Consider the following 24,115-nt stretch of genomic DNA (forward strand, 5'->3'; position numbering starts at 1 on the left):
TGAAAATAGGCATTATATTTTTTTGAATTTCGGAGGGGGCGGGGGCAGGCCCTATTTAAAGAAACGCTTTTTTGCGAAAGTTATGAAGGTATCGGTCAGAAAATTAATTTTCTAGGAAACGGTTGTTGAATCTCCGGCCCTAAGTACTTATTCCATGTTATTTTCAGATTATGCACAGGGATGTCCTTGGTGGAAGTAGGCTATATATTTTGTTGAATTTCGGAGGAGCGTTTTACACATGTGCCCTATTTTTTAAATGCGCTATATATATAAAACTTACAAACGATTCCGTTTCCCCAATCCTGGGTACATATTTTAGCAATAAGACCCGACCACTCCCAAATTCTTAAATATGCTACAAGTCAATGGAAATACCAGATAATATGCATAACGAAGCTTTGGTCTTATTGGAGAGCAAGCGTTTAGATTAGAAGGCAACATATCCATATCTATAGTTTCATCAGCTATATAAAATACATTATAAGAAGGTGGACACACTCGACATTCCTCAAGACATCAGTTATTTGGCGGTATGTTAATATTGCATATCGACACCAACATTTCTGAAGATTTTTTTACCCTCCACCATAATATGGAGGGTATAATTAAATTTGTCATTCAGTTTGTAACATATCTATATATTCAGCGGAGACCCTATACATTATATATATAGTCTTGATCAGAGTACAATTCTAAGTCTGTATAACCATGACCGTCTATCCGTCTTTTGAAATTAAGATACAGCTCGCAATTTTTAAGATACAGCTTTGTAATTTGGTATAGACATTTCTATTACTTCTAGGATGATTGGTATTGCAATTCGCTATATCGGGCCACTTTTTGAAACAGCCCTCATAGAACGGTACCTCCCGATTTCCGGTATTTTGAAGGATAGCCACATTGTTTTACCAAAATAGCTGAAATTTGGTATTTAGCTTACTTCATAAACGAAAGGAAACTAATTGAAGTAAAATTCAATACAACTCATGTTGGAGGGTATAACAAGTTCGGCCTGGCCGAATTTAACGACGTTCTTACTTGTTTTTGATAGTCAGTTGCATATCTCAACTAATTTGCGATGCAAAAAAATATAATTGACATAAGAAAGGATAACATAAAGTGCAACGTGGACCGGTTCGGCTAATATTAAATATAAAACATGACACCTTTTTCTTACGACCTTGTATTTTTGCCTTACGACCATTTCCTTCAATTAAATTTCATGATTAATTCCGTTAATGTACGTGGTTTCTTAGCTACATTGTAATCCCAAATAGTGTCCTCTTTTTGTCTACCCAAGTATTTCTGCGACAACTCCCTGCATCTTTTGTTTTTGTCTGCAAACTATGTAGAATCTGTCTTCCTGCGTTTAGGAAGTTTATCATCAGAGCTTTCAGAATCACCGTAAAAACTATAGGGAGCTTGGCCCATGACACCATCGTCTAATTCCATTCCAAATTCATACTGCTCTTTGTTAGCAAAAACCATGATGTTTTTTGGTTTAATAACATTTAAATCAATTACTATTTTAGAATCATTTAATAATATAAACATTGCACTTACCCGTCCATTAGAAGGTATTACTTTATTGAATTCAGAATACAAACTAATCTCGTTATGTGAATAAATGTCCCTAGAGAAACCACAAATTACCAGTTAATAAAGTAAGTAAGATATACGACAATAAAACAGTAAAAATCTTTATTTTTTTAAAAAAAAAATTTAATATATGAGGTATTTGAACGCATACAGCATCCCAATTTGTATCAATGAAAATGCCAGAAGTCCATCATTCATAATCAGTTCGTTTATAGGGGAAAATAGATTTCAAATGTAAATTTTCGTTGCAATAGAGAAATTATCACATTTTTGTTCAAAAGTTTGGTACACAGGCTCCGCCAAATATCATCCGATTATCATCCAAAGGTGTAGGCTAGTTATTTACATTGTACCCCAACCATGGATGACGTTAAACATTATATCTGAACTACATTAGCTGTAGTATTCTTTTAAGGTATACAATTTCCTGTGGACTTACGACCTTTTCGTACTAAAATTTGTACGTTTTGTGGACTTACGACCTTTTCCGACAAGGGCAAAAAATATAGAAAAATGCGACATACTACCATTTTCTTTGTATCATACGACGTGTTTTGACTTGTACTATCATCCTGTAACAAAAACGCGATTTCCAAAAAAAGTGGACTTACGACAATTTCCGACGGAGCAGACGAAATTTTAATGAAAATAAAATAATGAACTCCAAAAACGAACATGGTGACTTTTGGGCGTTACAGCGACTTCTAGCGAGTTTATTATTACACTGCAAACAAATAACGAAATATACACAACAACATAATTGGCATCAATTGAAAGGTCAAGCGTTCCAATTTCAAGTATATCTCACTTGTCCGGAATTGCACTTCCAGGAATTAATATATAAGCTGTATATTAAAAATTTTCACAATTTTTACACAAAAGTTTTGGTCCATTTAACCCTCTAAATATTATCCGATCGTCATCTCAAATTGCAAGCTTCTCCTTTGTGATTTACTCTTACCTTATTTAAAATTATGCGTAAATGGGACTATTATTTAGACCTACAGAGCCGCTAGAAAATTAGATATTATGTTTTTGGTCCATTTCACCCGCTAAATATTTCAAGATCATCACCAATAAAAATAGGGATCTATTCTGATCTGAACCCGACCTCCATACAAAATTTCGTGACGATCGGTCCATAATTGCGGCCTGGAGCGGTTTACAATTTATAATGGACAGACGGACGGCCGGACGGACACACATCTCAAAATCGCTTTATCTCGTCGAGATATGAAGATTGGTATACCACATTGGGGGTCTCCGACGAATATTTCGCGGTGTTACATGAATTTTTACCAAAACAAACTTATAATACCCACATTATGGTATAGGGTATAAAAACATTTTCTGTTCATGTAAACACATTCGAAACGAACATTTATGCGACCGACAAGCCATACGAAATAACACGTAAACGTAACTTTTCCATGTAAATTTGGATTATGTATTTCGAAAGGATTGTCTTCAAGGTGCGCCTAAATTGGAAGTTTTTGAGGATTCTAAAACTCCAATGTTCATAGATGAGGAAAATAAAAAAAATCGCAGTAAGGATTTTCAAATAAATCGCAGTCAAAGTTTACATTTTAAGAGATTTATGTTTTCACCGTTTTACTTGGAAACCGCAAGTCCTATCGTAATGGCACTGAAAATATGTTGTAGCACTGAAAATTCTCTACAAATTTGACTTAAATGATATTTTATGATAATGCATAGGCTGTAACTATTCTTTATAAAGCAATGTCATACACGAGGCGCCGTAACTAACTTTAAACGAAAATCGCTTACACCTGGAACGTTTTTGCGGATTCTGAAATAACAATGTTCATAGATAAGAAAAAACTAGAAACAAGAAAAAAATCAATAGAGGAATTGTTGCTATGCTACAACATTTTCTTTAGTCCCAGTTCCAAAAGCAAAGCCTGACTATGAAAGTAGAAAATCCCATCTTTACAATAATGCAAAGTAGGTTGGCGTAGTTGGCCAAATAACGGAGATATCGCAATAGTCGGTAATACGTCCCATTTTGCCATTTTTTAATCTCGATACAGGTCGCAATTTTGATCGGATCGTCACGAAATTTTGTTTGACTGGTTTGATTGGGTTCCCATAGAGGAAAAAGCATATTGAATTTGATCATGAACGAATAATATTCAAGAGTCGGAATTGGCAAGAAACTTATGTGGATAAAAATTCAAAATTGTATTCTCTTGTCCCTTATGGGATGTTTGTGGAACAATTAATATTATTATTATTCTTATGCGAATATCTCCGCTTTTAGTAGTCGTATCCCTAAAGGAATGGATGAGGAAAATAGCACCTTTATTGTGATGCAAAATAGGTTTTGCGCATATCCCACTTTCCCATTTTTTATTTGAATTGTACTGACGAGTATCTCAGCTGTGGTTGGAAGCGTTTCAACAATGAAGACATTCTGAGCTTTAAAATGTTCCCAATTGCTTTACCAAAATTGGTGAAATGCGTGTGATGTTGAAAAAAGAAGCTTGTAGCAAAAGGCTCTAAGCTATCACTATTTTAATATGTTATAGCTTTTACTTTAATGACAAATACGTCTGCTTCTATTTGGTCTATTAAAGACAAGTAAAATGCTATTCAAGAAGATCAGCAAAGCTTTCAATTAGTACGAAGTAGATGTCGACAGAAGTCAAATATAAAATTATATATTAATTATTTTGGTTTAGTTCGCCTCAAGTCATTTGGTATAAAAGCCAGATAGGTGAAAACTTTAGTATCTCCTTAAAAGAGATGTTTACAACTGAAAGGTTATGAACAGGGATAGTGGTGTAGGGTATCACATAGTCGACCCCGTCCCCACTATAGCCTTTGCTCATCTTCCACCGAAAATTTGATATATTGATATTTGATTTGAAATTTGATATTTAATCTGGAATTTGTCGGTATAGCACAGTTCGAAATATGAGCGATTTAGCGGGACTTTACTAATAACTTTTAAAGGAAAAGGCGTAGACTCCTTAAAATTTTGCAAAAATGTCTCTTATATTAGTGGATAGTGTGTAGGTCAAATTGGGCCACATAGGCCCGCGGTTTCCCGTAGCCTTCATGTAACGCCGGCTGCCGTTTTTATGTTTTACATTCATTTTTCAATCGATTTTGCTGCAAATTGGTATATTCAGTTTTCAGCGGATAGAAACTTATGTACAAAATATGTTCAATATTGGTTCACGTTTAGGTATAGATGGGACCTATTTTAAATGTTACAGACACATTTTCCAAGGTATTTGGTTGTATTTTGGCATTTTTATGTTCTTCGTAGATAGAAAAGCATTGTAGGTACGCGTTTTTGGTATAGCCCCCATATGACGGGTTCCCTCATGTTAGGTATTTTAAATGTTGAAGCCAAAAATTGCAACCAATTTTGATGCAAATATAAAGATATTAGCGAATAAACATCCTTCCCACATAAAATCTGTCAACATAGGTCCACTTCTGGGTGAAGCCCCACAACCCTACACATACATTATGGAGTAAAATGTCAATAATTATACCCTACACCACTATGTGGAAAGGGTATTATAAGTTTGTTTTGTTAAAAATTCATGTAACACCGCGAAATACTCGTCGGAGACCCCCAATGTGGTATACCAATCTTCATATCTCGGCGAGATAAAGCGATTTTGAGATGTGTGTCCGTCCGGGTCCGTCTGTCCATTATAAATTGTAATCAAACTCCAGGCCGCAATTATGGACCGATCGTCACGAAATTTGGTACGGAGGTCGGTTTCACATCAGAATAGATCGCTATTTTAATTGGTGATGTTCGTGAAATATTTAGCGGGTGAAATGGACCAAAAACATAATTTTTATCTGATTTTGTAGCTGCTCTGTTGGTCACAATAATAATCCGATCGCCTCCAAATTTTAAATAAGGTACGAGAATATGATAAAGAAGAAGCTTTCAATTTGAGATGGCGATCAGATAATAATTATATGGTTAAATGGACCTCAACTTTTGTGTGAAAATTGTGAAAATTTTTAATATACAGCTTTTATCTTTATTCCTGGAAGAGCTATTCCGGGGAAGTAAGCTATACTTGTAAGAGGAACGCTTGACCTTTCTATTGATGTCAATTATGTTGGTGTACATGATAAGATAACAGAGTTATAGCATAATATACCCAGTTATTTCTTGGTATTGTAATCATAAAGACGCTAGATGTCGGAATTATAGCTCAATAATCACGAAATGTTGCACGAGGTAAGACTTTAGGTCGAAGTAGATGCTTACAATTTGTGATGATTATCTGATAATATTTAGCGAGTAAAATGGACCATTACTTTTGTATGAAAATTACAAAAAAAATTGGTCTATATTTTATTTCCTGGAGGACATATACCGGCAAAGTAGACTACATATGGAAATAGATCTACTGATCTTCCCCCCTGATGCAGAATTCACCAGAATCCACAAAGTTACTTCTTACAATAAGTTTATTTGTTCCATAAAGAAATTTTGATATGTGGAAAGCTAATTCCTAGGGGTAAAGGTGTAGGGTATCACATGGTCGGCCCCGTCCGACTATAGCCTTTTCTTACTTGTTTTTTGTTTTCATTTGTATCTGTAATGTTTATTGGTCTATTTAATTTTTTAATAATGTCTCTCAGATCAAGTTCATGTTGGAACTGCATTACAATTTTTAACGTACATATATTGGTACTTGAATCACAGCATCCACAAATGTTACACTAAATATGAATCACAAACATTTACAGGTCAAAACTATGAAAATTTGCGAGAGGATTCTTAATTTAACAGAAATTATCATTTGTTAGAATTAGTGAGTCGATTTCTTCAAAGCACATTCAACAATCGCGTTCATTGCCGCGTTTACCTTCCACTTTGGAAAATGCAAATAAATGAAATTTCCGAAGTCATTAAAAAAAACTTGAATTTCTCCGAAGATCGCAAGTTACCGCAGCTGTTTTATGGTTTTGCGAACAGAGGAGTAAAATATCATAATTGTTTTGTAAAATATAAGGAAAATAAATCATGGCATACTGACTTACCATTTGTCAGCGCCACGCTATTTTTTTAATGAATCCAAATTATATTTCTTAGAAAAAAAAGTACGAAACAACTTTAAGTGCATTTTTAAGTCGTTTCGCGGAGTAAGTCGCCAAACTGAGTATGGATCATTCGCAGTGGAGTACTTAGCTAACGAATTCAATAAAAATTGAATTAATGTTATGTACTTTCAAATTCCTTAAAGTTCCACTAAACTTCCCATATTTCGCACTGTGTATAGGTCCAAATCTTTATATATCCCCTACAGAACGGTACCTCCCGATTTTCTGTATTTTGAAGGTTGTGGACTCAATATCCCACCGAAATGGCTGAAATTTTGTATTTAGTCCTTGGTGGGGGCATAAAACTTTCCACAAGTAAGCCTATTCTGTAACTTTTTAACAATCCGACAATCGACAACGTTGTCGACACTAAAAATTGTTTGCAGGAACGATTGTGCTATTCTGTAAAGATTTAGACAAATTGTCCATAAACTTTCAAAAGCTTTCAATTTTGAAAGTATTCATAAACAAAACATACACACAAACTATAGGCAAATCCAATTTTGAACATTTTTTTTTTCGATTTTTAAACAACCACTATTTTTGTGTTGTTTTCATAACGACATTTTTAACAGAAGTTGTTAAAATTTGTTTATAGAATACAAAGGTTGTTAATTATGTTGTTAAAATAAGTTTCTCGAAAAAGTAACAATATCGTTAAAAAAGTCACAGAATAGGCCCACAGAAATTTGTCGGTCTTCGTGTTGCTCCCATAGAAAGGCAATCACCTACTTTCGATATTTTTAAAGTCCTAGCCTGGTGTACAAAACATTATAACAGGTACGACCCATACCTTGTTTCCAGCGGACAGAAAACTTACTGCCAAAAAAACTGTCCATATATGTATGTAGGATTTAGCCTAACCCCCATGAAACGATATTGTCTAATTTTATATATTTCGAGGGTTATTTTTTGTAAAATTTTCGAACAGTATAAAAGAAATATAACAAGTGAGCAAAGGCTATACCAAAATCAATAGGCTTCTTAATATGTGGGGCCCCATATACCCCCAAAATTTCGTGACTATCCAATCAAATTCCAACCTGTAGCGTGATTACAGAAAATGGAAAATTGGATATATTACTGACTTTTGCGATATCTCGGTTGTTTGCCCACTTACGCCAACATACTTTGCATCAATACAAAGGAGATCTTTTCCTCTTCCGTTGACGGGCTTTCCTTTTGGAATACTCCTACCAGAAGCGGGGATATTCGCATAAGAAAAAAACGTTGACTTTTCTCCACATAAGCTTTTTGCTTATTCCGACTCCTGAATATTATCCGACTGTCACCAGACTTAATAGGCTTCTTCCTCCGAAAAAATTCGAGACGATCCGATCAAAATTGCGATCTGTAGCGTGATTACAAAAAAATCGGAAAATGGGATGCATTACCTAATATTGCGATAGCTCTGCTGTTTGACCACCTACGACAGCCTACTTTACATCGTTGTAAAGGTGATAGTTTATACTTTCCTTGCCCTGGTTTTGCTTTTGAAACAAAACGAGATATTATTCTCTTCCATTAGACTTAACCTTAAGGAATAGCTTAGTAGTGACTAATTGTTCATATTTACTTCAAAACAGTTTGGTTGTGAAGGGTATAAAAAGTTCCGTCCGGCCGTTCTTTCTTTTTTTACTTATTTTTAACTCTTTTCAGTTGACATTTGTGTAGATTTTTGAAACATTTCAAAGGATATTACCCGTAATTTTAAAGGTTTTTATAGGCGTTGATTTGTTCTTGTAATGTATTGTCCTTATTCTCTCTCTCCATGTCGTTCCCATTTATTAGTAATTAATGCAACACAACCCATTTTTGCCATATTTTGTCATATCAGCAATTTTTTCCCAAATCTCGTTAATATTAATCAATAAACATATGTATGTGGATGTTCAATAATTGTTTAATCTCTAGCAGACGAATAATTACAAAAATTAATTTTTGTTTGCAACCACTAATTGAGTTTTTCTTTGGTTTTTAACTGAAAATTAATTAATGGCTGCATAATGCACATGAATTGATCGCTTTGTTAATGAGATTGATGCAAGTTGATTACTTTCAATGTTTGTTTTTGCTTGCCACACAAACGGATTTTCTTAATCGATTAAATGATATATTATTATCGTTAATCAATTTGTGAAATTGGATAATTAATATATTTTACACTGTCAAAAACAAACTGAAAAGTAATGGATAAAAGATTTTAACGGTTATGGAATGGAATTTACAAATGTTCTTTTAAGGGTTAAGCCCTTTAAAATGAATTAATCGATTATGAGAAGTGTTGATTCAATGTGTTTTAATTTTCTCGTATTTGAAATCCTTAAATTCATTTGATAGATCTATCAAGTTTCCGATAAAACTAACAAAACAATTTTTATGTATCAGCCATTTCAGAATTCAGCTATGGTGCTCTTTGATATGAGGGAAGTCTACCCGTGAGCGGTTTTTGGAAGAAAGTTTTTCATCAAATTCAAATTGGTTATTTAATTACGAAAAAGTTAATCTGAGTTTAGTGTAACTATCTACAATTTGTATCAATTTCTTTTGGGTTTCCTTTCGTAATATTTTAACATTTTTCACAAGTTTAAGAGTTTATCGTTGCTTTTTACAACAAATGCCACAATTTTTCTAGTTGTCCATTGCACTGTTCATAGCTGTATCCAAGCTTATTGCCCAAAAAAGACTAACAACAACATTAGAAGACAAAACTTCGTTAGATAGTAGTGACCAAATACAATTCAATGCACAACATAAAAGGGCAGAGCAAGAAACTAAAAAGTTGAAGATGTACAAACAGAAAAAGAAGAAAAAAGAATTATCAACAACTTCAGACAATGTTTTCAGATGCGGACAAGCACGCAGAGCATCCGAAAATTTTTTGATACTGTTGAAATAACTAGGAAGACTAGTAGTTGCCATGAAAGCACAGCTAAATGGCACAGCTAAAAAAAAAAAACAAAAAAATGCATTTGAAAGAAGAAAAGTCCGATGACAGCGAAGCCGCTCCACAGCCGATATGTCTGAAGAGCGTCTGCCAAAGGCGAAACATGCATGTCACATAGTGATGGTTGTATGGGTTCGAATCGTCGGCTTTCCTTTTTCACTTGCATAATTGATCGCTCAGCCCGATTCCAACGAGAAATTACTTTAAAAAAAAAAGAAGAATTTTTACATTTTTATTAGAGGACTTTTACGGCTTCAATTTACAATTTTCTACTTTCTTATAAATGAGACTTGGTCTGCTGGGCTTTAGTAAACAAAAAACATTTTGAATTGTTCTATTTTTTGGACCTGAGAATGGCTAGAAAGATAACTTTAAGGTCTTTGGCACTTAACAGGTCTAGCCCTTCTGGGGAGAACGGTGTTGGAAAGAGCAGAGAGAAAGATGCTGCGAGGAGTCAAGTAGTTGAAATGATTAATAGACCATTAACCCCTATACAGGCTTGTCACTTGAAGACGACCACTTCACAGAGAAGGTACTCAACATGTAATGTTCTTCAGTGAGGAAAACAATGGAGTTTACGCAGCACTTTCTGGACTGCAAAGACCCAAATTCCGATTTGCATAACGCAGAAAAGATTAGGATATACAATTCTTTTGAGAGCATTTTTGTTGATAGCTCTCCTGGAGCTTGGATTGTCATTCCGACGACATTGCTGCATTGATCACCATCCTTAATATAGTCTGTTATTGTCGCACATAACATAACTTGACAAATTAAGAACTAAGCTATTTCCCAACGCAGATGGGAAATTTCTGTCTATGTTGTCTGACCTTATGCAAGGTGCTTTAGTAAAACTCTTTCTCTCGATGGGAAGACTGTAACGGCATAGGTTTGAATCCCGCCAAAAACAGTTTGGTACTTTTCACCAGAAAATGAAATATTGCTGACTTTGGATGGTTTGTAACTAAAACTTTTTACGGGAGCGGAGTACCTTGTTTTGGTGCTTCTGGTTAAGATGTTCCTGTAAAAACTCCATAGACAGAAGCTGAGGTCTCAGACCACCTAGCTGTATAGAACAGTAGCCTGTCCAATCTTAACCTCTAAATAATGATTTGAAACTGATCTCTACTGTACAGCGAGTTGTATAAGTTCTCATTACTTGACCAGTAAAATTCACTATTCACGTCTTACCCCCTGTTTTTGTAACTAATGTTTGTTCGTTTGTCTATTCGTAATAGTTGAGGCATCCGTAGCTCAGCCCCCGATGACGTACAGACCGAAATGTTCGTAGACGCGTTCCATAAATAGCTAAGAATTCATTTAAAAATCAGCGCTCTATATTTGCGCTAAGGCGAGTAAATCGATTCACAAAATTTGACAATTCGCGTGAAAAGAATAATTTTTTTACAAAAACTGGGGGTTTAAACATGTAAACGTTCTGCAATGAATAGGTAGTAAAGTTAGGCTAAGAGAAAGAGGAGGTGGAAACGATTACATTTCGCCAACTATGAACTTTGATCATACAAATTTAGCGATAACTGCAGTGTTGAAACCATTAGAACTAGTGAGCTTTGTAGGTATACACTAAAAGAAAAATGCTTCTTTGTGTCAATGAACGGATTTCATTGATGCTATGAAATGTTACATTAATACAATGAAATATATAGTTCATGCTACGAAAATTTACGTTAGCTAAAATTTAATGATTTTTGGTTTGATTGCATTAATGAAACGTATTGTATTTCATTGTAATGACATTTTTTATTTCTTTAAATTTAAGAAAAATATGCGAGTTTTGAAATCGCGCTAAATAATATGTGCTTAAAAACTAATACGCAAACATCTTTTAAAAATGGCGAAATATTTGATATATCTATTTTTTTTTGTTGGATCCAAAAATTAATGAATTGGTTTCATTAAACCAGGGCTTCGGAGTCGGAGCCGGAGTCGTGAAAAAAAGCTCGACTCCGACTCCGGGCAACAATCTGTTCTACATTTATCGAAATTTGTCAAATCAATTTAATTTATTTAAATGATCATAGTTTAAAAAAAAAACTCTTAATCTCTATTTTGGCTACAAAATGCATATCGGAAGCATTTTTGGGTCAATTGATTGGAATAATGATGTAAACACTCCAAATATACTTGGGGAAGATCTTTTAGAAGATTTACAGGTCATTTTAAGGAAGACTCACTGGCCTTCTCTTGTTTTTTATTAGAAGTCATTTATGTCTGCTGTAAAAGAACCTGTTAAATAAATCGCGGTCAAACTTCACACGTATAGGTGTTTTCTAAATTTTCACTATTTTGCTTGAAAACCGCAAGTCCTACGGAAATGGGTGTAAAGAAAATATTGTAGCAGTGAAAGTTTTCTCTGCACTGACTGTATCGCCTCTTTATAAAACTATACCATAACTACAATTTACCAACTTAAACTTATATATCTCAAAAATGGTAGAACGTAGGAAAATATTGCAAAAGTCAGTCTTGTAGAGAATTTCCACAGCTATATGATTTTCTCCAGTCCCATTTCGATAAGACTTGCCGTTCCCAAGCAAAATGGTGAAAACCTAACAATAAAAAACTAAAAATGTGACCTACTCTTCTATATCTCAAAAATGGTAAAACCTACGAAATTGTAAAGGTCAACTATCTAGAGAATTTTTGCAGAAACAATATTTTCTTTAGCCCCATTTCGATAGGCCTTACCGTTTTCAAGCTAAATCGTGAAAACATAAAAACATTAAAAATGTGAACTTCAAGTAACCTTAACCACGAAAGTGTATGTTAAGGGGAAATAGGCTATTTTGGTCTTCTATCACGATGCGGTGTTAAAATATCCTTAATTTTCCATAACTCAAAAAATTACAAAGAGTGTTACCGGACAGTAATTATGGTAATTTGATATTTCGAGTCTCATTGGGTACATAAGTCAAATTCGAAAAATTGTAAATATACTAGTATGTTGGTGTTTAGGTAGAGAAACCTTGTAATGATACCGTCCGATTGCAGTTTCTTTGAAGGGTTTTGCTACATGTTCTGAAGAGTGAAGTATACTTGTTACTTTGTATTCCGTATTGTCAACGAAAAAAAAACGACTACGTATCCTCCCAATGCACTATAGGTAATTTCCCCTGTTTTTGAGACAAAAATTAATAACAGAGCAATTAAAAGATTTTTTAACTTTTTAAATTATTTATGTGTAAAAGTGAGATAAAACAACAATTTTTACAGATAAATTCGGATATAACGGACAACGGTTATAAACTACGTATATAGCGAACAAAGCTATTTTTTCCAATGCAATTTTCATTAGTTTTCTTCTTCAGTAAGTAACAAAAATTTTGCCCCCGCGAGTAGATTTTCCAACGAATTGTTACTACAGTTTTATATATTTGTTGAATATACGTTAATAAAGACGAGTATAGTACTCCCTTAAACCGTATCAATGATTAATATGTAATAGAGAGATAAAATAAAGCTTACTACTGCCTCACCGTTTATAGAAAACCACGGATATACCGAACAATTTGTCGCCATTACTTATTTTACTTGCAATAAAATTGCAAACAACAATATTTTTTACATTTATTGTTTATTTCCTCAAACCAAACTTCCACAATTTTAATACTTTTTATTGAGAAGTAACCTAATAAAATCTCATAAATATCAAAAAACGGGCAAAATCGGGTTTTGAAACCTAGTAATACCAATGCAGAAGTCTTTCAGTAATGTGTTCTAGGTGGCAAAATCGCGGCCAAACACGACCAATTAAGTATAAGTCTATATGAAGTGAGTTAAAGAAAAATAAAATATTTATTTCTGACATTTTGTGTTTTTTGGTCGCTACCCAAAATGTTTAAGCTATCTATATATATGTATATAAAAGAGCTCAGTGAGTGAGTGAGTGACTGAGTGACTGACATATCATCGCCCAGACGAAACCGCTGAAGCTAGAATCTTGAAATTTTGGGTGTGGGTTGCTGTTGGTGTGTAGGCGTGAGATAAGGCTGGGTTTTTGGAAATTCAACCTAGAAGGGTACGAAAAGTACTAAAAGGTAAAGGTACCCTTTGAATTAGGCAAACAGGAAGAGATAGAATTCTGTAATTTGGAATGAAGGTAATTGATTGAGAGTTAGAAAGATGTGCCAAAGGGTTTTTGGAAATTCGACCTATGAGTGTACGAAAAGTACTAAAATTTACAAAAAAGTACTAAAAGGTACTAAATATGGTACCCTTTGAATTAGGCAAACAGGAAGAGATAGAATTCTGTAATTTGGAATGAAGGTAATTGATTGAGAGTTAGAAAGATGTGCCAAAGGGTTTTTGGAAATTCGACCTATGAGTGTACGAAAAGTACTAAAATTTACAAAAATTTAGTACAAATTGTATATTTTGAACGCATACAGCTAGAATCATGGAATTTGGTATGGAAATCAAGGTTAAGAAGTGGTGCTTCAAAAAGGAGATGGTTTGGAAAATTCATACTAATGTGTACGAAAAGTACTAAATGGTACTAAATTTGGTACAATGGGGATTTGGTGAACGGATAGAGCTGGGATCTCGAAATGTGGAATTGAGAATACTGGTGGAGTGTAGGATTGAGGTAGTTTTGGAAATTCGTACTTATGGGAACGAAAAGTACTAAATGGTACTAAATTTGGTACAATTTGGATTTGGGTGAACGGATAGAGCTGGAAACCTGAAATTTGGAGTTAAGATTACTATTAAAGTGTAGAATTGAGATATGAGGGTAGTTTTGTAAATTCGAACTTATGTGTAAGAAAAGTACTAAATGGTACTAAATTTGGTACAATAGGGATTTGGGTGAACGGATAGAGCTGGAATCCTGAAATTTGGAATTGAGATTACTGTTGGAGTGTATGATTGGGGAAGTTTAAAAATTCGTACTTATGTGTATGAAAAGTACTAAATGGTACTAAATTTTGTACAATGGGGATTTCGGTGAACGGATAGAGCTGGAATCTCGAAACTTGGAATTGAGATTACTGGTGGAGTTTAGGATTGTGGAAGTTTTGGAAATTCGTACTTATGGGTTCGAAAAGTACTAAATGGTACTAAATTTAGTACAGTTTGGATTTGGGTGAACGGATAGAGCTCGATTCCTCAAATTTGGACTGAGGGTCACTGATGAAGAGTAAGAGACATGTACTAAAGGGTTTTTGGAAACTGTGAGTATACGAAAAGTACTAAATGGTACTAAATTTGGCACAATGGGTGAACGGATAGAGCTGGAATCCTGAAATGTGGAATTGAGATTTCTGTTCGAGTGAATGATTGGGGAAGTTTGGAAATTCGTACTTATGTGTATGAAAAGTACTAAATGGTACTAAATTTGGTACAATGGAAATTTGGGTAAACTGATAGAGCTGGAATCTTCAAATTTGGAATTGAGATTACTGGTGCAGTTTAGGATTGTGGAAGTTTTGGAAATTCATACTCATGGGTACGAAAAGTACTAAATGGTACTAAATTTAGAACAGTTTGGATTTGGGTGAATGGATAGAGTAAGAGAGATGCACTAAAGGGTTTTTGGAAACTATGAGTGTACGAAAGGTACTAAATGATACTCAATTTGGTACAATGGGGATTTGGGTGAACGGATAAAGCTGGAATCCTGAAATGTGGAATTGAGATTTCTGTTGGAGTGTAGGATTGAAGTAGTTTTGAAATATCGTACTTATGGGAACGAAATGTTATAAATGGTACTAAATTTGGTACAATGGGGATTTGGGTGAACGGATAGAGCTGGAATTCCGAAATTTGGAAATGAGATTGCTGTTGGAGTGTAGGATTAAGGTAGTTTTGGAAATTCGTACTTATGGATATGAAAGTACTAAATGGTACTAAATTTGGTACAACTTGGATTTGGGTGAATTAATAGAGCTGGAATCTTGAAAATTGGTATTTCGATTACAGTCGAAGAGTAGGATTCAGGTAGTTTTGAAAAATCGTACTTATGGGTACGAAAAGCACTAAATTTGGTACTATTTGGATTTAGGTGAACGGATAGCGGTGGAATCCTGCAATTTGAAATTATAATTATTGCATCCCTGTTCCATTGAGGAAGTTTAAAAAATTCGTACTTATGGGTACGAAAGTTCTAAATTGTTCCAAATTTGGTAAAATTTGGATTTGGTTTAACGGATAGAGCTGGAATCCTGAAATTTGGAATTAAGATTACTGTTAAAGTGAAGGATTGAGGTAGTTTTGGAAAATCTTACTTGTGGATACGAAGAGTGCCAAATAATAATATATTTGGTAAAATTAGGAATTGGACTAACGGATACAGCTGGAATCTTGATATTTAGAATTACGATTACTGTAATTATTTTATACTTAAAGTACTTAATGGTACTTAGTTTGTTTTTGGGTGTAGGGACAGTGCTGGAATCTGTATTTTTTGGAGTAAAAGTGAGTATTGGTGTGCAACGTTGATCTCGCTGTTAATGTGTAAGGGTGAGATACGGTTGACCTTTTTGAGAATCGAACTAAAGGGGTACGTACAGTACTAAAATTAATATTGATTAAAATTGGTATTAGTGGACCAACATTTTCAGTGTTTGCAATTTCCATATTATATATTGTTTATATTTTTTATATCCTTTCCTCATACGAAGTTGCGGGCACTTTGCTAGTATTATATATTAAATAAATTCCTCTCCCAATTGTCAATCTATTCCATTTTACTTATATTTATATTTGGTTTATTTTTCCGCGGTTTAAATACATTGAAATATGCCTCACAATATATATATATATATATATATATATATATATATATATATATATATATATATATATATATATATATATATATATTTAAGTTTTTCTTCGAAATTCTCACTTTGACTGCAATATAAACCGCGATAATGACGCTATTTTCGAAAATATCATTCATATTAATAAATTTTGACATGTTGTTTTTTCAATGCCAACTAAAAAATTATTATTATTAAAAGTTGCAAAATCGACTTTTTGCCTTAAAAACTGGGCAAATTACCTATAGTGCAATGTAATGTATCTTGAAAGTTCAAACTGAAATGACTGTAATTTAAGTTGTGAATTTTATTTTATCTATTTTCGGAGTCGACTCCGGAGTTGGAGTCGGAGTCGGAGTCGAGAAAAAAATTGGACTGGAGTCGGAGTCTGACCAAAAATGGCTCGACTCCGAAACCCTGCATTAAACAAATGAAACAATCTCATAAAATAAATGAAGCAATTTCATTTAATAAATGAAATATTTTCATTTAATAAATGACAAATTTTTGAAGTACCTAATACTATTTAGCGGAATAAAAATTAGGCCTGCTGTAATGAAGTCTTATCTATATTATCTCCCTTATACAATCAATTCTAACTATTTTTCCTTATTAAACATTTTTTTTTAATTTTCTGTAAAATGATGTGAACGATAACTCTCAAAGAGAGCAATCGATTTGGTCCAAACTTGGCACATCGTATTATTCCCTCCAGATATAGATCGGGTTCGAATATAGACTATATCGGTCGACTCCTTCGGGTACCTCCCATACAAAATTCGGATAAAGTGAAGTTTAAGACCTCCCCTCGGATCGTTTTGAAATTTATTTCAGTAACTTGTGCTTGCGGCTCCCTTTACGACGTTATTATTATTATACCCTACTTCACAATGTGGGAAGGGTATTATAAGTTTGATTTCCTAAAAATGCATGTAACACCGCGAAATATTCGTCGTACACCCCCAATGTTATATACCATTTTTTATATCTCGACGAGATAAAGCGATATAGCGATGTGTGTCCGTCTGTCCATCATAAATTGTAATCAAACTCCAGGCAGCAATTATGGACCGATCTTGACGAAATTTTGTATGGAGGTCGGTTTCACATCAGAATAGATCGCTATTGTTATTGGTGATAATCGTGAAATATTTAGGAGGTGAAATGGACCAAAAACACATTTTTATCCGAATTTGTATCTGATCTGTAGATCGCAATCATAGTCCGATCAGCGCGAAATTTTAAATAAAGTGTGAGTTTATGACAGAAAAGAAGTGCAATTTTACATAAAATGGACCGAAGCTTTTGTGTGAAAATTGGAAAAAAATAATATATACCTTATATCTTTATTCCTGGTAGATACATTCCGCACACGTGGGTTATGTTTGAAAGACGATCTCTCGACCTTTCTATGGGTTAAAGTCAAAGTTAACTGTTCTGGTCACCCTATTTTCAATTTCAAACTTTTACCTTTTTACTCCTAAATCTGCATCTCTCTCTCTAAGTGTGCTAAACCTATTGGTCTTTGCTTTTCCTTTATTGTAAATAAACTTCACTGGTCTTTTAACCTGCAAACATAATCGTTGTTCTTGGCAAGCTTAGTTTCCAAAACCACCAAATTTCCTACAAATAAATAGAGTTGGGCAATCTCGTTCAATTGAACGATCCGGATCACTGCCCTCGTTCAAAGACGAATGAGTAACATCATAAAAACCAACGTGTGAAATTAAGTATACGCAGTTTTGTCAAAAAAATTACCGGTGTCCAATGAACGAGATAGTGATCCGGATCGTTCAATTGAGCGAGATTGCCCAACTCTACAAATAAATACTCGTTATTGTTCAATTCTTTTCATACCATCCCGAGGGGACATTCTATCTAGTTCGCAGAAAGTTTTTCTATCTCATCGCAACAATTAACCATCCCAGTTTTTCAAACAAAATCCAGAGTTTGGCATTTTCACTATGGATGCCAATTATGTTGATATACGTGCTCAGATAACAGAGTTACAGCCTAGTATATACAGAAATTCCAAAGTTATATTGTGTGTATAGTAACCATAACCACGCTAGAGTTCGCAGTTATAGTTTAATACGAGTACTGACAAATTTTTACACGAGGTAAGAATTTTGGTCAAAAAAGATGCCAAGAATTTTGGATAATGTGTGGATAGTTCTTCGCGGGTGTACTTTTGTGGGAAAAATATCCAAATTGAAATGTTGGTCTATATTTTATTTCTAGAAGACATATTTCGGCAAAGTAAGAAAATAAACTTGAAACCCAACATGAATATAGCGGTTAGATAAATGAACTACTATAATAATATACTACTATAATAATAACTAATGGGGGCCACCGTGGTGCAATGGTTAGCACGTCCGCCTTGCACTCACAAGGTCTGCGGTTCGAATCCCAGGCCAAGCAACATCAAATTTTCAACGGTGGCAAAATTCCCCCTCAGTAATGCTGGCGACATTTCCTGAGTATTTAAGCCATGAAAAACTTATCTACAAGTGGTGTCGTAAGACTCGCCGTTCGGACTCGGCAATAAGAAGTAGTTCCCATATCATTGAGCCAATATGAATCGGCGTGCACTCATTGATATGAGAGAAGTCTCCCTTGTCCCATCTGGGATGTTTGTGGAACAATTATTATAATAATATAATTGTTCCACAAACATCCCATAAGGGACAAGGGAGACTTCTCTCATATCAATGAGTGCACCCCGATTCATATTAGCTCAATGATATGGGACCTACAGTTTATTGCCGAGTCCGAATGGCGTGCCTAAGACACCACTTTTATAGAGAAGTTTTACATGGCTGAAATACTCAGGAAATGTCGCCAACATTACTGAGGGGTATTTTGCCACCGTTGAAAAGTGTTTGATGTTGCCTGGCCGGCGAATCGAACCCACGACCTTCTGTGTGCAAGACGGGTGTGCATACCATTGCACGACAGTGGCACCCTAACATATAAGTGAACTACTGCCTAACGTGTAAGTGGTTTTTTATTGGTGTTTAGGTCAACGAGATTATCGAAATAATGATTTTAGACCCCAAGTATGTTTAGATAAAATTTCAGACAATTTGGAGTCGATTTACCCACGCCCGTTCGTCAGTCTGGCTGGCTGGTGCGCACGATAACTCTCGAAGAATTAAATCGGTCTACCCCTTCCGTTAATTACCCCCACAAGAGTTCAAAATCGGCCCACTCCTTTGGGAAAGCTATAGTTTAACAGCTCTTATACTTTTATGACGGTGCATTTCTTTGTTTTTTTTTTTTTTTTTTTTTTTTTTTTGGACAAGTCTATACTTCCTGGGACAACGCCAACTAAACTCACTAGTTTTAAGATAACTCTCGGAGGGATAAACCGGTTTGGTCTTAATTTTGTACATCGTATTATTTCTTAGATACTTGGATTACGTCCGAATATGGACTACATCTGAACACTCCTTCGTGTGCCTCCCACACAAATTGTGGAAAGAGTGCCGTTTATGACTGAAACTTATGCCGTTTATGACTGAAAGCCCCGATAGGTCATCAGAAAAAACGGAAAATAATACTCTTCGTTTCCAGTAATGACGGCGTATATATGTATGTATGTCTTATATCCCTGGTATGTTACCATGTACATATATAAACTTATGTATGTATGACCGGACGGCTAAAATATGTCGCAATCATATAAAAGAAATTCCTTGGAAAATAGTGCCCAGATGTAGTGGAGTAGGGTATCACATGGTCAGCCCTGTCTGACTATAACCCACTTTTACTAGTTTTTTCTTGCGCAAGTCCACACTTCCTGGGATATTGTCCTGAAAGCTCCAAGAAACCCTGACGGCACCAACCGAAATGGCAAATACGCATGATAATTCTGGCAGGAAGTTTCTGATGGCACATAGTAATATTTCATTCAGTAATGTATCAGTTTGGAACATGGACTATATCGGTCCACTCCTTCGGGTACCTTCCACACAAAATTTGAGAAAAGTGTAGCTTAAGAGCTCCTCTTGGATAGTTTTGAATTTTTTTCCAGTAAGTTTGCCTTGCGGCTGCCTCTACGATGGTACAATTTGTTTCATGCGCAAGGCCATACTTCCTGAGGTTTTGGCCTAAAAACTATAAGAAACCTTGACGGCACCAACCAAAATGGCAAATCCGCATGATAATTCTCGCAGAGATTTTCTGATTGTTGCAAACTTTGCACATCGAATTATTTCATCCAGTCATGTATCAGGTTGGAATATGGAATATATATGTCCACTCATTCGGATACCTCCCACACAAAATTCGGATGAAGTGAAGTTTAAGAGCTTCTCTCGCATAGTTTTGATTCTTTTTTCAGTAGGTTGTTCAACCGGCCTCATTTACAATGGTACATTTTTGCCGGACTAAGTCAATCCTTCTTAAGATAATGTCATAATTATTGTGTTTGATTTGGTTTTGTGGTTTTTTGGTCAGTGGCTGAGGATATATCTCCGTCAGCACAGCTGACTGATACTTTCTTACTTGTTTTTTATACCCTATACCACAATGTGGAAGAGGGTATTATAAGTTTGTTTTGGTAAAAATTCATGTAACACCGCGAAATATTCGTCGGAGACCCCCAATGTGGTATACCAATCTTCATATCTTGACGAGATAAATCGATTTTGAGATGTGTGTCCGTCCGTCCGTCCGTCCTTCCGTCCGTCTGTCCATTATAAATTGTAAACACGCTCCAGGCCGCAATTATGGACCGATCGTCACGAAGTTTTGTATGGTCTCAATAATAGTCCGATCAACGCGTAATTTTAAATAAGGTAAGAGTATATCACAAAGGAGAAGCTTGCAATTTGAGATGGCGATCGTATAATATTTAGAGGGTAAAATGGACCTAAACTTTTGTATGAAAATTGTGAAAATTTTTAATAAACAGCTTATATCTTAATTCCTGGAAGTGACATTCCGGACAAGTGAGATATACTTGAAAGTGGAACGCTTGACCTTTCAATTGATGCCAATTATGTTGGTGTGCATGATCAGATAACAGAGTTACAGCTTAATATATTCCGTTATTTGTTTGTAGTGTAATAATAAACTCGCTAGAAGTCGCAATTATACATCAATAGTCACGAAATTTTGCACCGGGTAAAAGTATAGGTCGAAAAAGGTGCCTACAATTTTGAATAATGATCTGATATTCTTTAGCGGGTGAAATGGACTATTACTTTTGTATGAAAAATATAAAAATTTTATTTTTGGTCGATATTTTAATTCCTTGAGGACATATATATAAGTATAAGTAGCCTACATATGGACAAAAAAAAAAACTACTGACCTCTCCTCTGATGTAAATTGCAATAAAGTGTTTGCTAGATAACGGACCTACTGCCTAATATATAATGGGTTCTGTGTAGAGAACCACCTTTTTATCCCATGCTACATATTGTCTCTCCAAAAGTTTATGTAACACCACGAAATATTCGTCCTAGACCCCTTATTTGGTATGCCAAAATTCATTTCTCGACGAGATAAAGCGATTTAGCCATGTGTGTCGTCCATTAAAAATTGTAAACAAGCTTAAGGCCGCAATTATGGACCGATTGTAACGATTTTTTAAGGAGGTTGGGTTCGGGCCAGAATAGAAATGATTAGTTTTTGGTGATGATCGTGAAATGTTCAGGGGATGAAATGGATAAAAAACAAAATTTTCACCAAATTTGTAGCGGCTCTGTAGGTCAAAATAATAACCCGCAAAATTTTAAACAAAGTTTGGGTTTATGATGAAGAAGAAGCGTACAAACCAACGTGACCATCAGATAATACTTAGCGGGTTAAATGGACTGAAACTTTTGTGTGAAATTGGTAAAAATTTCAATAACGTAGCGGTTAAACAATGGAAGTAGTAGTACTACATAAGTGGGTTTCATTACATTTTAGTTTGTGTGAACTAAATTTTCTTTTCCTGCTACAAAAATGTCTTTGTCATGCTAGATAAATTTTGGTTTTGGTCATAAGTATTATACATTTCATCTCTGATATTTGATAATTAAATTTTCACAATAATTGAAAAGAAGTTCCGTGGAGAGCGATTGTCCAGGGATAGTGGTATAGGGTATCCCATGGTCGGCTCCGTCCGACTATAGGCTTTTCTTACTGGTTTTTTTTAATACTGATTATCACCACAATCTTCAGCTGAAGTTAATGCAATTTAAAATTGTTTCTTATTTGATTATCGCCACCTCTAACCAAACCATGTAAATTTAAGATTTCGAAAAATATAAATATTTCATAAAGGCATCAGCATTTGTGCATAATTAGAAAATCATCTGTTGGTTTTCTTTAATTTTTGCTGGCATTGCTTTAATTTTTTGTGATTTTCAACAGATTTTACGACAAGCTGACTATGCCAAAGAAATAGCGATTTTGTAGATAATTTGCATAATGTGAACAATTTACATAAAATTGACAGCATCAGAGTGATTTAGCTTTCATAGACACGTCGATAAAAGCCACGCGTTCAAGATTTAGCCACAATAAAAATAAACTTTCAAATAAACAGCATCATGAAATTATTCATGAGAATAGTTACCAAGGGTTCGGTAAATTTTTTGGATTGATAGAAAAAAAAATATTAAATTATAAAATTAAGTTATTAAAATCACATAAATAAAAAAATATAATTTTTGCAAATACTTTTGAGGAATTCTCATTGAAATGAATTCACAAATCAAACGGGTCGATAAAAAGTTAGGGAAACTCTTTTTCATGTCTATACAAAAGACTGAGAGAACTGAAAGCGATTTGTTCCGATGTTTGTAATCTCATCCTTTCTGTAAGCTTCTTTCACAATTGTCAAAATCAAATCTTCTGTATCTATATAAAATTTTCCAAGAAGATTTACATAAACTCTCAGTATTGTTTCACAATAGAAGCGAACATACGATGTGTTTAAAAAATATCTTACCAATCTTGGACCCCTTTTTGATTAAAGTGAAACGTCTCCGTAGATCTGTACAAATAATTTTTGTTAAGGTTGTAAAGTCTAGACATGCAAAAAAGAAACATCAACGCGAAATTATAGTGAATTGGAAATACGAAAAATTTTCGCATGAAAATTTACATGCGGGAATATGGAAATGTGCGTCGATATGCTTTAACTTTAGCAATAGACAATTGACAATTAGATATTGAATCGAATGTTGACAAAATCATTTGCATTGACAATAAGCAAAAATATTTCTGAGTATAATTTTTTAGTGCTGTTGTATCAACAACAAATTCAAGGTCTTCTGTGTAAACTTGTTTACTAAATGTTTAACCTTTTTCAATTTAAATATTAATGACTTGTCGACATCAACAACTAATGTAAAAATTGTTTTTGATTGGCATGTTAAATATTGGTAGTACTGCAATTTATTGAAATGAAATTACCATTTTATCCTTAAATAAAATATTCGGTTTATTTTTCAAAGGGTGTTTAAGTGAAGGGAAAAATTATTGAAATTTCAAAACTTAAAACTATTTTAAGAGTTAGAGTGATATTAAAACCTTTGAGGAGCAAAAATATGTGCCTAACTATGAGCACTTGATAAGTTGAGCCTCACAACTACGGTACCAAAAGTGGATAATGCTTATATTTCGAAGTGCATATTCAATCCCTATCTGTATTCAAACTGGGAAAAAATATATAAAA

This window comes from Musca autumnalis, unplaced genomic scaffold (genome assembly GCF_047663935.1).
Source record: "Musca autumnalis isolate F117 unplaced genomic scaffold, ASM4766393v1 scaffold_2, whole genome shotgun sequence".
In the NCBI taxonomy this organism is placed as follows: domain Eukaryota; kingdom Metazoa; phylum Arthropoda; class Insecta; order Diptera; family Muscidae; genus Musca; species Musca autumnalis.